Source organism: Scylla paramamosain, chromosome 19, assembly GCF_035594125.1.
Source record: "Scylla paramamosain isolate STU-SP2022 chromosome 19, ASM3559412v1, whole genome shotgun sequence".
Lineage (NCBI taxonomy): Eukaryota > Metazoa > Arthropoda > Malacostraca > Decapoda > Portunidae > Scylla > Scylla paramamosain.
In genome coordinates this window covers 15,366,142-15,383,641 of record NC_087169.1, presented here as the reverse complement: position 1 = coordinate 15,383,641, position 17,500 = coordinate 15,366,142, and the positions used below count along the sequence as shown (strand labels likewise).

At 42.9% G+C, this 17,500-nt stretch overlaps 1 long non-coding RNA gene across 1 annotated transcript in view; it reads right to left on the bottom strand.

Annotated features, from left to right (window-relative positions):
- LOC135110066 (uncharacterized) overlaps positions 1-17,500 on the bottom strand; it is a 105,983-nt gene that overhangs the window by 44,346 nt on the left and 44,137 nt on the right. The window contains exon 2 of the long non-coding RNA XR_010273072.1: positions 9,153-9,692. This is a non-coding gene — a long non-coding RNA (uncharacterized LOC135110066). The remainder of the gene's footprint in view (positions 1-9,152; positions 9,693-17,500) is intronic.

Genomic DNA, 17,500 nt, shown 5'->3' with positions numbered 1-17,500 from the left:
TGTTTCATCCATAAATCAATTTTTTTTATGTTTCACAATAATTTTTCTCTAACAATATTTTTGGGCAAAAATTTTGTTAATTTCTTTCTCACAATAAATTTCTATGCAATATTTACGGAGCGCTTCATGTGTACATGTATGTATTACAGTAACAAACACGACACACACCACCACCACCACCATCACCACCGCCATCAAAGCATCACCGCTAAGAATCCTCCACTACCTACACCCCGCTCTTAAATCCACGAGCCTCAGCCTTCCCGCCACCACAACTACACCAATACACAACCACCATTTAGCCTAAAAAGCAACAACAACTCGCAATACACAACATGTAATTAGAGCCAAGTTGGTGTAATAAGAAAGATTTATCCCCCGGCCGCCAGATGGTGTCCTCGGGCCCGACAATGGTTGCCATGGAAACGAGTTATTGTTTACACCCAACAGCTGATACCGCAAAGAGGGGCAGGAGAAGTAGGGAGGAAGCGAGTGGTAATGGGACGCATCTGTTGGCAGCTCTGTTTCCTTTGGTTATTGGCAGCACTGTCTGATGGTAGGCTCCGGATACTGTTATGGTGTATGTGTGTGTGAGTGTGTGTGTGTGTGTGTGTGTGTGTGTGTGTGTGTGTGTGTGTGTGTGTGTGTGTGTTTGATAAATTATCAAATTTTCCGAATACATAAAGCTTTTAATTTCCTGCATTTGCACCAATAAATAACGCAACACAATACTAAAATCAAATTGCCTGTGAAAAATTCACACAACTCATCAGTGAAGCATGAGAAAAATAGAAGGAATACAGAAAACAAAGAAAAAACAAAACAGGAAGAGAGGAAAACAGAAAGAGAAATTATAAATAAAGCAAAGAGAAAGAGAGAGAAAAGGGAAGCAAAACAAACCAAAAGTTAAAATAGGACGCAGGGATGAGCAGTAAGTAGGAAATTAAACTGAGGGCGGCAGCCACGTTAACCAACTCTAAGTTGTACGGCAAGAAATCAACACGGGAGACTAACGGCACTGAACTTCCAACATAAACTCTACGGCGGACGATGGAAACATTTCACTATCACCAAACAAGCAAGAAAACGACACCACGTATGAAAGTGAGAGGAATAAACTTCGACCATAAACTCTACGGGGGAGGACGGCCGCGCTTCACTATCACCCACCACGGCAGGCGCGGAGCTAATTGGGCAGTAGAGTTCCTAATATTGAAACCCACCGCTGGCCGCCTTATAGAGCCCAAACCAAGAGCTGCAGCCGCCCGATATTGAGACCAGACTCACCCTGGACCACTGCTTTTGTGAGCCGTCACCCTAAACAGAGCAGAGACCAATCTTACTCGTTGGCCTCTGATGGATATTGGCGGGCGGACAAAGGGAGAATATACAGCACACCAGATGCAGTAGTGGCCACACGGAAGAAGGAAAGGAGGGAAGGAGTGACAGAGAGCCTGGGAGGGAAGGGCGAGGACGGGAACAAGGAGAAGATGGATGGGAAGAAACAGAGGTGCAGAGAGGGAAAGGAATGAAAGGTTTGAGACTGGGAGAAAGAAAAGATAGACCATGAAATGAAACGCCAAAGAGAAAGGAAAAAAAAGAAGTAAAGAAGTTGAATTAAAAAGAAGTCGATAAACAAAGAAAAGGAACAAAACTGAATAAAATGCAAAGATGAAAAAAATATATATAAAAACTTGCGGTAACAAAGAACCAAACGAAAGAAATTCAAGACTAAGAACACCACTAAAAAACAAACAAAATCAAAATAAAATTACTGATACTCATCGTAAAAAAACCTAATTAGAGAACAAGACCATTCCTCCTCCTCCTCCTCCTCCTCCTCCTACTCCTCCTCCTCCTGCTCCAGACTCCGCGTAGAGATCACGGCAAGTAAGCTGTTCGTCTATCCCGCTTTGCTCTCACGAATAATCTAATCTCGCCTCTCCATCTCGTTCCGTGTCTGTTTTGGCTTCGATTTTCTATAGCTGCCCTGGCATTCTGTTAACCCACCTGTCCATTTACTCACTAGGACGCGAAGGGACTCGTGTGGATTACGACCTCCCAAACGCTTCAAGTTATACGTATACATATTTTACCTGAGCAATAAAATAAGAATGAAAAGGTATGGAAGTCGTAATGGAAGGACATCACAAAAATACGATATGGAAATTTTTCACTTTGATGCGCGAGGTAAAAAAAAAAAAAAAAAAAGAGTAAAATGCGTGAAAAAGTGAGTGTAGAGAGAGAGAGAGAGAGAGAGAGAGAGAGAGAGAGAGAGAGAGAGAGAGAGAGAGAGAGAGAGAGAGAGAGAGAGAGAGAGAGAGAGAGAGAGAGGCATCCAACAGCATCAATTTCGTTGGAGCTTCGCCTGATGAATCTGCTTCACTCCTAAAGACATAACCAAGGCCTCTCCTGATTGGTTAGTTCCGCCTGCTCTTGAGTGTCCCATTGGCTGACGTCACCTCCAGCCAATTTCACCTCGACTCCGTTTTCTACGTGTTCAGTCCTTCCGCTTATTCATTTTACATCGAGTGGATTTCACGGCCATTCAAATTCCTGTATGATTTATTTCACACTTAAATAACTTCGTGGTTTTCATATTTTCTACGTGCCCAATTTTTTCCAATAGTCCCAATTTCTATAACACTAATTGGTTTCCTTTTTTATTCCATTCATGGCGGAAAAAAATAGAATATCTTGCAGAGTTGGGATTCAATTCATATATTTTTTTCTTTTTTTACATATATATTCTTTCCCATTTGAAAAGAGTAAAACCATAGGGAATATAAACACAGGAGAGAGAGAGAGAGAGAGAGAGAGAGAGAGAGAGAGAGAGAGAGAGAGAGAATGAGGGAGAGAGGCAGGGTGTCGTATATTATAAGGCTGTGTCAGGGAGGGAGAAGGGTGACATGATTCTTGCCTTAAGTTAGCGGGAGGCGATGGCGAGTGGAAGGGGCGGCCGGTGGAAGGGGAGAAAAGGAAGGATGGAAACATTAAAAGCAAGAATGTTACCTTGGTTTAAGTACGAGGGAAAAAGAAAGAAGAAAGGAAAGAAGGAAAAAAAGGAAGGGAGGAATTAAAGAATAAAAGGAAGGAAGGAACTAACGAACAGGCTGTTTAATTCCTGAACGGTTACCGATGCACAAAACATTGGATTCCACAGTTAAAGAGATAGTGGTGCAGACAAAAAAATAAATAAAAAAGTGAATAAATTGAGGAATATATATACGCAACATAAAAAAAAAGCAATTAATTGTATTGATATGAGAGAGAGAGAGAGAGAGAGAGAGAGAAAGAGAGAGAGAGAGAGAGAGAGAGAGAGAGAGAGAGAGAGAGAGAGAGAGAGAGAGAGAGAGAGAGAGAGAGAGAGAGAATCGTTATTTGTTCTTATAGAGTAAACGAGAACAGCTCAGTTATGATATAGAAAAATCAACGTAATCATCAGCATCACAACTTTAAATGAAAAAAATTAGAAGCTCAACCTAAAAACAACTAACACGAAGATTTTTTTTTCTTTCTACTTTTCTATTTTCCATATTTTATTTTATTTAATCTATTCCATCTTCTGTTCACGACGGACGATACAAAAGAGACCCATTCTCTGCCACCACCAACAGAGCTGAGCTGCAAAGCAAAGACGATGAAGAACGTATAATCTTCTTACGACGTCCTCTATGGAAAAGCAATATATATAAATGAAAAAAAAAAAAAAGGGCCAGAAAAAAAATAAAAGCTGATAAAAACCTGAGAGAGAGAGAGAGAGAGAGAGAGAGAGAGAGAGAGCGAGGAGAGAGAGAGAGAGAGAGAGAGAGAGAGAGAGAGAATCAGGTGCAATGTAATATTCACCAATCAACACCCTCTGTCTCGGCGCTCATGGATGGGGGATAAGGGAAGGGGCACGGGAAGCGATCACAAAGCATTCCTAATTGGCAATAGCGTGTGACCTGCTCCCAGCGTGTCGGGTCAACGCAGATCACACCCACACTGACCTACCTGTGATCCGACATGACCTGGGGAGACTTACACATGAAATACTTGTCGTTCTAAGACTCTCTCTCTCTCTCTCTCTCTCTCTCTCTCTCTCTCTCTCTCTCTCTCTCTCTCTCTCTCTCTCTCTCTCTCTCTCTCTGTGCTTCCTACACCCAAAGCCAATCACACCTGGCGCTTGGCTAATTACGAGCAAACACACCTGAGCCTAACTCGTTAATTAGCGCCACTTGTCACTGCTCATGGGGGTCAGTACAGGTATCAAGCGTAATTAGTCCGTGATTACCTGGGGCACCTGGCGTTATTTCACAGCAGGGGTCATTAGGCAGGTAGGCAGCAGGCAGCATTGTTAGAAGGAAGGCTCTAATTACCGTGCTTCAAACTACCTCGTCTGCATCTAATACATGTAATTATTGATTGATTACTTAGTGGGATTGTGTGTTTGTATACATTGCGTTGGGTAAATTACGTATGAAAACGCACATATATTCTGAAGCAATGTCCGATTAATTATGCATTATTTGGACTGTTGATATAATACGTGAACGCAAACATAATTTTTCTAAACAATATCCATACGGTATTTTACGCCTCTTAACTAAAACCTCCTGCAGTAAAATATATATTAGTGCAATCAAAAACATTTCTCCCACCAGTATCTATCAACACCTTTCTTTCCTGTCCTTTCTCTTATCATCAATTCTATTTCCTTCCATACTGATAATACCTTCCCTTCCCAGCTCTACTCTTTCTCTCCCTCTAATCTTCCGTTTCCCTCCCCTCAGTGTCTTCCTCCCTCCTCACTCTCTTCACTCTCTCTCGTGCGCCTTTCCACAATCCTCTCCATCCCGAGGAGGCTCAGCAGTGTTCGCGTACAGCTCAGGGGGGACCTTTTTTTCCTCAGGACGGAGGTAATCTTGGTGTTTACGCCGGCGGGGTGTTATTCAGCCCTTCGGCGTGGAGTTATTAGACTGAGATCCTGGGACGGCCGTAGATGTTCGGTTCCCTCTTCTTCTCTTTCCCTCGCTAGTGTTTTAGTGTTCACTCCTAGTTTATCCATAGTTTACCCACAGTTTACTTCGTTTATCCACAGTTTAATCAGTTTATTCACAGTTTACCCACAGTTTACTCAATATACTCAGTTTCCTCAGTTTACTCGCAGTTTACCCAGGGTTTACTGCCAGTTTACTCACAGTTCACTCAGTTCACTCAATTTATTCACAGTTTACTCAGTTTACTCAATTTACTCAAAGTTTACTCCCGGTTTCCTCCCTCTCCCTGATTGCTGATTCATGCCTCCCTCCCTTCACTCTCCTGTACCTCGTCCTCTCCTTTTATTCTCTTCCGCCTCCGAGTACTACCACTTCTTCCGGTACTTTTGTATTTATCCTCCCCTCCTGTTCTTCTTCTACGTCTCTGTGTCTTTTCTGTTCTCTATTTTTGTCTCCTACCTCCGTCCGTTCTTCTCCACCTTAAGTTGTGTTTCTCTTGTTGTTGCTGTCATCCTCTTCTTCTTTTTATTGCTGTTGTCCCTGTTGTTTTCTTGTTGTTGTTGTTGTTGTTGTTGTTGTTGCTATTACTGCTGTTGTTGTTGATGTTGCTGCTGCTGTTGTTGTTATTGTTTTTGTTGTTGTTGTTGTTGATGTTCCTCCTCCTCCTCCTCCTCCTCCTCCTCCTCCTCCTCCTCCTCCTCCTCCACCCCTTCCTCCATTCCTCCACCTCCCACTTACGTACCTGCGGCTCGTAATATCCACCTTTCTCCACTTTCCGTAAGTTCCCGCCACATACATATCTCTCCATTTCTTCGTTTTGCTCCACCCTGGAATGTTCTCCTCCACTCTCCATTATTCTGCCCTGCTGCCATACATCTCCTCCACCCTTCCCAGCCACACCCCGTCACTCAAAACACACATCACTCCTGCAACACAACTCAACTCAAAACCTTCCTTCGTCTCTACTATTTCCCTCTTCCCAACACTTTCCTTTTATTGTTCCCTGTCACATAGCATTTCTTCCTTTTCTTATTTATGGTTGCAGTCTCTTTTCTTCACATATTCTCAATACTCTTTTTTTTTTCCATATTTCACATCACTTCTCTTACAAACAGCCTCCTTTATAAATACATTGTCCCCGTTTCATTTTATTCTTCCTTCATAATACCCACTCATTCCTCCTTTCTTCCACCCATACATACTCGTATACCATCCTGTCCTCACCCCTTCCCCTCGCAGCCTCTCACAACTCCTCCCCCTTGTCCTGAACCTTTCAACACCTCAATAAAGAATACAAAGATGGCGTCCCAGTCTACGTGTCATAATCCAAGATAATATTAAGACCACAACGCCCTTCCTTTTCAAACGTCTCTCTCTCTCTCTCTCTCTCTCTCTCTCTCTCTCTCTCTCTCTCTCTCTCTCTCTCTCTCTCTCTCTCTCTCTCTCTCTCCGCACGTTGCAGACACACACACGCACTTTTATGGCAATGTAAGTGGGGGGGCTGGCGGTCGTAAATATAAGTTAAGAGCCCTACATATTCCAGGATAATGTTAGCGTACTTAAACGCCCACTTATTTGCATGTTTGAGGCGTTACCGTGAGTGCGTGGAAAGCTCGAGGAGGAGGAGGAGGAGGAGGAGGAGGAGGAGGAGGAGGAGGAGGAGGAGGAGGAGGAGGAGGAGGAGGAGGAGGAGGAGGAGGGCAAAGACGAAGACGAAGACGAAGACGAGGACAAGGACGAAGACAGCAACAACAACAACAACAACAACAACAACAACAACAACAAAACAAACACACAAACAAACAAGCAAACAAACATCATCGAAAGAAAGACAGAATAAAATAAACAGGAACAAGAAAATAAAAACAATGGTTGAGTAGAAAAAAAAAAGAAAAAGGAGGAGAGAGGAGGAAAACAAAAACAAGACATTAAACAAATAAAATAAATAAACAAAAAGAGGAAGAAGAGAAGGGTGATAGGGGGAGGAAGAGGAAGAGGAGGAGGAGGAGAATACACAGCAAGGGTATGGGAGGATGGGGGTAGTGTTGCGGGAGATGGGAAGGCAAAAGAAAGAAGACAGGACAGGTGAGACGACAACACAAGGGCAGGTGAAGCAGTAAACGTGAAAAATGGTTACGAACAGCTGAGAAAAAGGTAAAGTAAGGAACGTGCTTGGCGTACATAAGAAATAAGGCAAACTAAATTATGTACTGAGAAAAAAATAGTGTGTGTGTGTGTGTGGTTAAATAATAAAAGAGAAGGAAATGAGAGGGGAAAAAAGGAAAAAAAGGGAGATAAAACAGGCAAGTGTAAGAAATATCACTGGCAAGAAAACTTCAATAAATACAAGTAATGAAAAAATGTGTTCTTTATCGTCAAAAATGAAACACAAAGGAAAACAAAAAAAAGTGTTCACAAAAAGGAAAGTACAATAGACAATAGTGTAAGAAACATCAATGGTGAGAAAAAACAGTTGAATAATGTACTAATAAAAGTGAGAGTGTGTGTGTGTGTGTGTGTGTGTGTGTGTGTGTGTGTGTGTGTGTGTGTGTGTGTGTGTGTGTGTGTGTGTGTGTGTGTGTGTGTGTGTGTGTGTGTGTGTGTGTGTGTGTGTGTGTGTGTGTTAAAAAAAATACAAGGCACAGGAAACATTCAAAAAAAAAAAAAGAAAGTTTCCACAAAAAAGGAAGGTGCAACAGACAGCAGTGTAAGAAAAATCAGGGGAGGAAAAAAAATAGAATAAATAAAAATAAAGCGAAAAGCGAAGTGAAGAAAACCTGAGAGAAAGGAGAGAGAAAAACTGAGATGCAGGAGGCCAAGGGAAGGAAAAAGGAGGGGGAAGAAATTGCAATATAATAATAAGACGCAAAAAAAAAAAAAATGTAAATAAGAAAATCCTACAAACTTACACAAAACTAAGTAAAGAAAGTCACGAAGAAAAAGCATACAAAAAAAAACCTAATTATTTCAACACATTGCCGTCTCTTGAGGAAGCAAAGGACGAACGGTAAAGGACCTGCCAATGACAACAGTGACATTACAAAAGCAAACTTCACATTCAGTAAAAGACTTCAATAAGGAAATAACATCAAGGACAGTAAACCGGAGTCTTTCTTTTCCTTACAATATATTTTTCCCTCAAACATCACTCCTCCTTCACCACCAACTCGATTATAAGTGACGTGACAAAAAAATAAAATAAAAAAAGTAAATTCAACTTTAAATACAAAATCTCAATAAGGAAAAAAAAATAAATAAACCAGCCTCTTTCTTAAACCTAACTCAATTTCTTTTCCCTCAACATTATTTTTTTCCCTCTAGCAACTCGATTATAAATGACATGACAAAAGCAAATTTCAACTTTAAAATACGAGACTCCAATAAGAAAACCAGCCTCTTCCTTTTTTCCTGTGGGTCTATTTTTTTTCCCCTCAAACATTTATCTTTTTTCCACCAGCAACTCGATTATAAGCTTCTCTGTCTTCCATAATCCTCCCTCGCCTTCTGACTCCAGCTTCCAGTGTTTCATAGAATTCCGGTATTTGTAATGAAATTTTTCTAAGATATATATGGAAAAGATTTATCTCTCTTTATCTCCTCTGCGGTGTATCCATTTCCCTTCCGTGTGGCTATTTATCTCTGAGTTACGTTCATTTTCCTTTTATCTATCTGTCGCTCCACCCGAAGGCGAAGGAAGGGAGAGAGAGAGAGAGAGAAGGAGGGAGAGAGATAAGTTCCCACCGTCAGGAGCTTTGCCACAACCATTATGTCTCCTGCCACCACGAGTAATACCCTAATGTTTCTCTCTCTCTCTCTCTCTCTCTCTCTCTCTCTCTCTCTCTCTCTCTCTCTCTCTCTCTCTCTCTCTGTATGTGTGTGACTCCCTATTCGCCTTCATCCACACACCTAAACACACATACGCACATTTGCCCCCGAGCCACACACACACACACACACACACACACACACACACACACACACACACACACACACACACACACACACACACACACACACGTTACTAATAATTTACACCGCAGTCCTCACTGGTTCTCCCCAAGAAAGGAACACACACACACACACACACACCATCCACACACACGTACACACATCGGGAACGCGACCCTCACTGACATACAAAGCTCTATAATACGAGACAGAAGAAATCCTTACCTTCCAGGACTGAGGCTGAGCTGCTGGGTCCACGTGAAAGGTACAGTGAAGGGGTCTGAGCATCCAACCTCCTTTCCATCCTTCCCCTCGTTGCCCTTGGTGATGCGAGGGTACCAGAGCCTTATACTTGCGGCACTCCACGGCTGACATCCCTCAACGCCAGCTAAAGCATTGGAAAGAGGTCATAACACGTCATTTCCGCATCTCCACACTTCTGCAGCGTCTCCGTCAGGTGCGACTGGTGTTCTAACGGATTCATGTCTTTTGCTGCTTGATAGGTCATAAGACAAGTCATTCCCAAATTTCCACACTTCTGCAGCGTCTCCGTCAGGCATCAGTGGTGTTCTAACAGAGTCGCGTCTTCTGCTGCCTGACACATATTAGTGGCTTCTCACACGCTCCATAACTCGATGCAGGGAAGCGGACGGGAAGAGTTGGTTCCCCGGCGTTGACTTCTGCACTCCCCGCCTCGACTCAACAGCCCGAGAGTCAGCTGCTCCCAACGCCTGTCGCTTTGGGGATCCAGGAGATTCTCGCCGCCTGGAATATAAAGGAAAGAAAGAGCATTAGAATATTACCGAGCTTAAAGTCTGGTCTCCTGTGAATTGACTACCGCCCTCTCTACCTTTAAAGCTCTCTCTCTCTCTCTCTCTCTCTCTCTCTCTCTCTCTCTCTCTCTCTCTCTCTCTCTCTCTCTCTCTCTCTCTCTCTCTCTCTCTCTCTCTCTGTTCCACACAAAAAGGTAGGATCAAAGATATTTCACCTTAATGCGACATAAAAAGAGCGAGGGTAGAAAAAAATAGAGAGAAATGAAAATAAGAACAAACAATGCCACCCTTAGTCTTGCTCTCTCTTTGACCTGTGGCTCCTGAGGTCATCCATTATAGTCTGGCCTGACCTCACCCTCCCCCCTTACCCTTATCCCCCTAAACCTCCCGTTTCACTCCTAAGTAAACCCCAAAATGACCCGGAAAAAGTAAAAGTCAGACTGGGTTAATAATTAGAGAGAGAGAGAGAGAGAGAGAGAGAGAGAGAGAGAGAGAGAGAGAGAGAGAGAGAGAGAGAGAGAGAGAGAGAGAGAGAGAGAGAGAGAGAGAGAGTTGTGGCTCACTTATGGTTAATGTGGCGTAAGTTTTAAGTAAAATTAACCTTAAATATACGGTTTGGTTTCCATTTATTTCTCTTCCTATTTCTCTTCCTTCCTTCCTTCCTTCTTTCCTTCATTTTCCCTCTTTCCACCTCTAGTTCTTCCTTCCTTCCTTCCTTCCCTCTTTTCCTTCAAACTTCTTTCACATTTTTCTTTATCTCCATCTTCTCTATTTGTTTTTTCTTTCCGTACTTCCCTCCTTCCATTAATTTTTCTCCCCCTTATTCCTTCCTTCTTCTCCGCTTCTTTCTCTATCACTCCCAAGATTAATATTCTGCCGCGAGAAGACAGCGGCGGCACCAGCGGCGTTGCAGGAGGAGGAGGAGGAGGAGGAGGAGGAGGAGGAGGAGGAGGAGGAGGAGGAGGAGGAGGAGGAGGAGGAGGAGGAGGAGGAGGAGGAGAAAACAATATTTGAAAAGGCACGAGAGAGGGAAGGTAATGGAGAACGGAGATACGTAGAGAAGAAAAGAAAGAAAAGAAGAAAAACAATGAAAATTAATGAAAAAGACATGAAAAGGAAAAAAATGGAAAGACACTGACTATGAGGAGGAGGAAACAGGGAATAAGAGGACGAGGGAAGGATACAAAGGGATAAGGGAGGGAGAGAGAGAGAGAGAGAGAGGGGGCTGTCTTGTCATCTTCCTTTCCCTCTACCCCCCTTTCCCTCCCCCAAGACTGAGAAGTGAGGGAAATGGCCAATATCGTGTGATTTACGTGGTGGTGACATAAAAGTGGCAACCAACACCTTCCCGCATCCCCTCTCTCTCTCTCTCTCTCTCTCTCTCTCTCTCTCTCTCTCTCTCTCTCTCTCTCTCTCTCTCTCTCTCTCTCTCTCTCTCCCTACCTCTACTTATATCTCTTTCTCTCCAGACACCTCGACAAAGTACCTCCTTCCCTTCATCCCTCTCTCTCTCTCTCTCTCTCTCTCTCTCTCTCTCTCTCTCTCTCTCTCTCTCTCTCTCTCTCTCTCTCTCTCTCTCTCTCTCTCTCCTCTACTTCACTCTCCGCGTCCCTCTTTTCTTTATCTTCCTCGGTGCATTTCTCTTTGTCTCTCCCCTTCCTTCTCTCATCGCAAGTCTCCTTCCTTTTCTCCTCTTCCCTCTCTATCTCTCCTTCCATCCTTGTAATCCTCTCTTTCCTCTCCTCCTCTTTTTTTTGTGAGTACGTTTCTCTTCCTCTCTTCTTTATTCTTCCTCCTTCTCTCCCTCCCCTATCATTATCTTACTTCTCTAGACTCTTCCATCGTCTTCAATCGCCACTTACAACTGTTCTTCCTCTTCTCCTCTTCCTTCTCTCTCTCTATCACTCTCCCTCCCCCTCTCCCTCTCCCTGTACTTCTACTTTTCTCTGTCTCTTCTCTCCCTCCTCCTCGCGTCGTTGGACAGCCAGACGAAGTACCGTTCTCTCTCTCTCTCTCTCTCTCTCTCTCTCTCTCTCTCTCTCTCTCTCTCTCTCTCTCTCTCTCTAATATTGCTGCTGCTTTTACTACTAATAATACGAGTAATAATGCTACTACTACTACTACTACTAGTACTACTACTACTACTACTACTACTACTACTACTATTACTACTACTACTATTACCTCCTTTATTCTTCTGCGTGGCTCTTCTCTTTCCTTACACATTTCCTTCCCTTCCTCCCTCAGGGCAAAAAAAGAAATCTCTTCCCCTTTCCTGTTTACCTCCTTTCCCTTCATCCAGAGACATTAACACCATAGTTCCCCCCCTCTCTCTCTCTCTCTCTCTCTCTCTCTCTCTCTCTCTCTCTCTCTCTCTCTCTCTCTCTCTCTCTCTCTCTCTCTCTCTTTACCAGCACGCCAGACAACAAAACTTTCCTCCCTCCCTCCCTCTTTCCCTCCTTCCCTTCCTTACTCTAACTATTCCTTCTCTCTTTCTCTCTCTCTCTCTCTCTCTCTCTCTCTCTCTCTCTCTCTCTCTCTCTCTCTCTCTCTGTGTTTCTGTCTCCCTTTCTCACTTGCACAGAGGACAATTTTAATGTCTTATTAATTTTTCTCTCTCTCTCTCTCTCTCTCTCTCTCTCTCTCTCTCTCTCTCTCTCTCTCTCTCTCTCTCTCTCTCTCTCTCTCTCTCTCTCTCTCTCTCACCCTTATTACCACCATCATCACAGCCACTACCACCATCGTCACAACCAACACCATAACACAATAACATTCATCACATTCACACCCACCACAGCCACATGCACCACACTCACCACACACAACTCGTCCCTCCACCACCACGACCACCACCACCACCACTACCACCAGCAAGGGCAGGTGCGTCAGACTGTTACCTTCGCCAGACAACTTGATGCCAAGTTTCCACCACTAAACCGATTACCTTTCATGTTTAACTCTCAACTGACGCAGCCTGACACTTCGCCTCATTCCCCCCTTTACTCCTATTCTCCTAACGTTCATTCCACCTCCTCCTTTCATATGTTAGTTATAAGTTTCCCCGCCAGAGTTAAGAGGCATTGGTACCTGCTCTGTGTTTGCAAGATATCGCTCGGGTACAGAATTGGAGGAGGGTGATGTTAGTAACCTTCCTCTTCTCTCCTCTCCTCTCCTCTCCTCCTCCTTCTCCTGCTTCTCCTCCTTCTCTTCTCCCTCCTTTGCGGCCCTCCTTTGATTGGCCAAGTTCGTGTGTGTGTGTGTGTGTGTGTGTGTGTGTGTGTGTGTGTGTGTGTGTGTGTGTGTGTGTGTGTGTGTGTGTGTGTGTGTGTGTGTGTGTGTGTGTGTGTGTGTGTGTGTGTGTGTGTGTGTGTGTGACGTTAGTAAAAGTTTATAAAAGGATGGAAATAGATGGATCTGAAGTTACGTGGGTGCGTGGAAGGACGGACACACACACACACACACACACACACACACACACACACACACACACACACACACACACACACACACACACACACACACACACGTAGTATAGAACGTGTGGTCTATATAATGTTAATGCAACCACATTCTCTCTCTCTCTCTCTCTCTCTCTCTCTCTCTCTCTCTCTCTCTCTCTCTCTCTCTCTCTCTCTCTCTCTCTCTCTACCCCTGTAACACAATAATAAGCTGTGGTAAATACGCTAAAAATTTTGTAGTTTCGGAGCCTTTTGTCAAGTTACCCTTAAAAATTAACATAGAAAACTTACACCACCCACACCTAACACCACATGGCTCTCCCTCTCCCTCTCCCTCTCCCTCTCCCTCTCCCTCTCCCTCTCCCCTCAACAACTCCTTGGGTAAGTTTGCAGCACCCCAAACTCAGGTGCTCTTCAGGTGCTTCTTTGATTAAATTTCCCACCGCCTTTTACCTGTGAAGGCCGGTAACCCCTTGCTTAATTACTCAGGGCAGGTGAAATACGAGAGACAGGGTGAGCAAGGAGACAAATGGGACAGGAAAACAGAAAAAATAAATAAAGAAAAAAGTAAAGGCAAATTTTGTAATCCAAGTATGAGGGAAGGACGATACAGGTACGTTACAATTAAGGTTAATGAGGAAAAAGGTGAGCAGTAAAATACAGGTGAGAAGTCAGAGAGGTAAGGAGTCCAAGGCGGTATTTGCGTGGAGTTATGCCCTCTTCACTAATTACATGGCGTTAAATTGAGTCCCTCCCGCCTAATTACGTGGTTAGGACTTAATGAGAGAGAGAGAGAGAGAGAGAGAGAGAGAGAGAGAGAGAGAGAGAGAGAGAGAGAGAGAGAGAGAGAGAGAGAGAGAGACTGTATAGAAGAATTGTAAGTGAAATTCTCTCTCTCTCTCTCTCTCTCTCTCTCTCTCTCTCTCTCTCTCTCTCTCTCTCTCTCTCTCTCTGCCCTTACACACCACAAACACAAGAAGTGGAGGAAGGAAACTTGAGAGCTTGAATGTGACGTGAGAACATTTGAGAAACTGTAGGAAATTAGTCGAGTGGTGGTGGGTTTACAAGGTCACACAAGGTCACAACAGGTCACGCAGGTACAAGGTCACATAGGTGGGTGAGGTGAGGTGAGTCATGAGTCACGATCTAAGTTTCATCCCCCTCGCGTCAGCATCCCGAGTCAGGTGTGAGTCGGCGCATCTGAATATTTCGTGAGGGACAGTGCTGCTCTCTCTCTCTCTCTCTCTCTCTCTCTCTCTCTCTCTCTCTCTCTCTCTCTCTCTCTCTCTCTCTCTCTCTCTCTCTCTCTCTCTCTCGTGTATTTGTCTTCTCCCTTCCTTCTGTCTAATCCTTCTCATCTTCATCCTCTTACTCTTCCTACTCCTACTCCACTTCCTTCTCCTCTTCCTACAACTCCACCTCCTTCTTCTCCTCATCCGCATCGTCTTCCTCCTCCATCTCCTCTTTTCCTACTCATCTTTATCCTCCTCCTCCTCCTCGAGCTCTTCTTCTTCCTCCTCATCCAACTCCACCTGCCGTGTTTTTAGTTACAATGTTATAACAAAATATGTGAAACTATGCCAGAAATATTTTTTCTTCCATATTCCACGCAAACTATTTCATGCCTCCTGTTTTTTTTTTTTTTATCTTATTTTCCCTCCTACTCCTCTTCCTCCTTCTATTCCTCGTTTTCCATCACCTCCTCCTCTTGCTGTTCATTTTCCTCCAACCTCCTTCCCGTGTGTATTTGTTGTTTCATTCAAGTAAATAACGTTATGAATCTCTCCACCCATGTGCCACTTTTCACAACTATAATTGTCTTTTATTCCCCGGCGAGGCACCACCGCGGCCACACACACGCTCCTCGACACTGATTCTCCCACAGTTCACAGCTTTAGAGGGGCGTACAGTAAGGTTTTTTAGAGTATAATGAACGTATAACAAGTTTTCTTCTTTCGTGTGTGTGTGTGTGTGTGTGTGTGTGTGTGTGTGTGTGTGTGTGTGTGTGTGTGATTTTTACCTATCTGTCTCCCTGTTCGCCTGTCCGTCCGTCAGTCTGTCAGCTTCTGTTTCAGTTTTATGTATCTTTCAGCATTTTCGCGCTTGTCTGTCACTGTCTGTCTGTCTGCTTGTCTCTGTCTCTATCTAAACAACTGGTTATTTGCTTATCTTTGTATCTATCTTTCTGCCCACCTATCTATATATCTAGCTATCAATCTACCTACCTACTCGAATGTATCTATCAAGGCAGAGTTTTTTTTTTTCTATTATTAGTGTATCTACCTATTCCTCTATTTATCCAGCAGTCTACTATCAATTAATTTACGTATTTATTAATTAATTTATTTTATCTATCTAGCTGTCTATATGTATACCTATCTACCTATCTATCTGTCTATCTACACGTGTCTATCTACAGAAGCGGAGATTATCTGTTAAATTATTTACAGATTCATTTACCCATTTTCATCTATTTACCCGCATTTCTATATATCAATCATCTATCTATTTTTCTATCTGTATCTATCAGTCTATTTGTGCGTCTGCCGGTCCCTGTGTGCATATCCATCTATCTATCTATCTATCTATCTGTCTATCCGTCCATGTATTTATCTATTCGTACAAGCAGGCGCAGAAGAATAATTATGTTTAGAGGACAAAGTTTGGAAGTCCTTTCAAGAAATGCAAATGGGATCTGCGTTCTTAAAATACCGCCACACGCATCCCTCCTCTCACTCTCACTCTCACTCTCACTCTCATTCGCTCTCTTTCAACCAGCGCCAACTTCCACATGCAGTGCCGCGCCCTCAACAGCGTCACCCGCATGTCTGCCTGCACACACTCAAACACAGACACCCACTCACACACTCTTCCTCACGCTGTCATGTCACCAAAATTTTATCCTTTAGACACACACACACACACACACACACACACACACACACACACACACACACACACACACACACACACACACACACACACACACACACACACAACAACAACAACAACAACAACAACAACAACAAAAACAGCCCCATTTCTACTATACTAAAACTTGTCGATATTTTTCTTTTTTTTCCACGTAAGAGGTGCACTGCCTTACAAAAAATGTCCACTGAGGTGCCAGTTTCTAAGGTAATGGACAAAAGCATTATTCAAAACTGGAAGAGAAACGTCTTGAAACCTCCTTCTTTAAGGAATTCAAGTTATTGGAAGGAGGGAATACAACAGCAGGCAGGGAGTTCCAGAGCTTCCCAGAAAAAGGGATGAATGATTGAGAAAACTGATTAACTCTTGCATCAAACAGGTGGACAGAATAGAGGTAAGAGAAAGTATAAAGTCTTGTGCAAGGAGGTCGCGGGAGGAGGGGAGGCAACCAGTTAGCAGATCAAATAGCAGTTAGATTGAAAATCACGGTACAGAATAGCAACAGATGCAACGTCTCGGCGATGAGAGAGAGGCTGAAGACAACTGAAGACAGTCACTTGCATGAGAGGAGTTCAAGATAAAAAAAATACTTTTGATTCCACCATTTTCAAAAGAGCAGTATGAATGGAACCCCTTATACATGTGAAAATTAAATTAATCCTTTTAAGTAAATTTGAAAATGTTATTGATTTACTTGCCAACACCTGGATTTTCTCTTTTCCCCACACAGCCAAAAAATACAACACCAGTTTTAATAGTATAAATAAATAAAAACACAAACAGATAAATAAATAAATACATAAATAGATAAAAGCGATCGTTCAGCGAGACCCAGAACCACAAGTAATTAATACGATCACCTGCAAGAGAGAACACCTGCCTGGCTCCCTAAGGACTATTAACTCTGGTAAGAACATTAGGTAAGACAAAGCAATAGCAACAAATACCTCCCCATCAGTGAATCTGAAATGTTTACTGTAATTACAACTATCTTAAGGTGATGATGATGATGATGATGATGATGATGATGATGATGACAAGAAGAACAAGAACAAGAAGAACAAGTAAAACAACAACAGCAGCAACAACAACAACAACAACAACAACAACAACAAAGCAAAAATAGCAACACAACTTACTAACAACCAATCTCAAAAAAAAAAATAAACAAAAAATAAATAAATAAATAACTCCCCCCAATAACATACTACTACAACAAACACACCCACAACTTTCAACACCAGCAGCTAGCAATAAACACCACAAAAACAAAATAAACCAGGAGAAATAAGAGATTCTCAAAAAAAATAAATAAATAAATAAATAAAAAACACTGAAATAACACACTATAACCAAGCCCACAAGTTTCTACAATAATAACACTACAGTAAAGCGCCCATGTATTTTTTTT